This window comes from Morone saxatilis, unplaced genomic scaffold, assembly GCF_004916995.1.
Source record: "Morone saxatilis isolate NCDOM2014 unplaced genomic scaffold, NCSU_SB_2.0 Contig16, whole genome shotgun sequence".
Classification (NCBI taxonomy): domain Eukaryota; kingdom Metazoa; phylum Chordata; class Actinopteri; family Moronidae; genus Morone; species Morone saxatilis.
In genome coordinates this window covers 21273065-21274739 of record NW_023339718.1, presented here as the reverse complement: position 1 = coordinate 21274739, position 1675 = coordinate 21273065, and positions in this window count along the sequence as shown.

The following is a 1675-nucleotide window of genomic DNA, read 5'->3' as shown; positions in this document are numbered from 1 at the left end:
TTGACTGCCTGAACTAGCTCACAGGCTTGTTTCTAATTCAGACACATAGTTGCTTAATGTATTTTGTGACTTGTATCCCAGCTTGGTCTGCCTGACAGCTGCAGGTCACCACACTGATTGTCTGAAGCTGGTGAACAATTGGATGGTGTTGTATGGTTCCACCTCCGACCTTTACATCCTCAGAGCCCGACTGCACAAACTGCTCAACCAGGTTACAACTGCAGGCACTTATTACACTTAAAATACCTAAAACCAGCAGCATATACTCAGTTAACTGATACTGTAAAGAATCAAGCAGCAGGACATAGGACAGCAGAATAGGTCCACAGCCATGAAAGCAAACAATAGTAAGGCCACAGACAACAGAAGTAACAAAGTGTTTTGTAACAGGACTTCAAATCTTTAGTTTCTCCTGCTGACAGAGAAAAAAAATGTTTATATTTAAACAGTTGAAGCAAAAGATAAATGTCTTCCACAAACAAATGAATAGAAATATTAAAATCACAAGATTTTAGTGCAGTGATATCGTGCAATATAATCTGTTTAAATATTTAGACATAGAAAATTTGTTGGTACCCACTGGGTTAAAGAATACTCAAACTCTATAAACATAAAACTATGCATATATAATCTTACGTATGCTGCACCTACTGTAACCACACAATCAAATATCTGTGATTAAACTACCAGTGATTTTCTCTCTCATTCAGACATCACAGTGTTATCAAGACGTGAAGTCGGCATTGGCCATAAACCCAACGTGTCCAGTGGCTGAAGCCCTGCTGCTGCAGCTGCATGAAGCCAGTGAACAGGCCAGACAACAGGCTGTGGACAGAGCCTTGACTGGCCAGCTGCTTGAAGCCCTCTGCATGATCAATATTTCTCTGGCGAACTGCCCACTGGACGGACGCCTCTACCTGTTCAGGTGATTTCGACCAATATGAAACCTTCAAACAAGCTTCAAGTAATAAATAGAGTAGTGAAATATGTAGAAGACATCTCTCACTTACAAAGATGGTGTAAAGTAAAGTCAACAAATGTACAAGTTGACATAATGAAGTTTGATAACCTATACATGTTTTTTGACAGCGCGAGGAAAACACAGAATAAAGGAATCAAATTTTCTTCAAATGCAAGTTATTGATTTTGTAGCAATATGAAACAGAGAAGGCTTAATTGTCACTGTGATGATTGGTATTCTTTATTAATAACTAACTATAAGATTGAATTAAAATGAAAGATTTTGCTTTAATAATTAATTAAAAACTTCTGCAGTGCTTTATGTTAAAGTCAGGAAAATTCTATTTAATTAGTTATTTAAATTAATTTCCCTTCAATACTATTGAGCTAAATTTTTATTTATTTAATTTCAATTAAAATCCTTTCAGTTTCATTCACTCTAATTCTCTGTCCATCAGAGGGATTCTGTACCGACGTCTGAATGACTTCAAAGCAGCCATCGAGGATCTGGTCCAGGCTGTCGAGCTGAGCGAGAAGGTGGAGGCAGAGAAGAAGGTCAGAGGTCAGGCAGAGGCCAGAGACAAGAAGGATGAGTGCAGCTCTGTGCAAGAGGAGGCACAGTTTCAGCTGGTTCTCACCTACAATGATTTTGCTGTTCAGTGCCTCAGTGAAGGCCTCTACGCGGAGGCGACTCTGCTTCTCAACAAGGCCATTG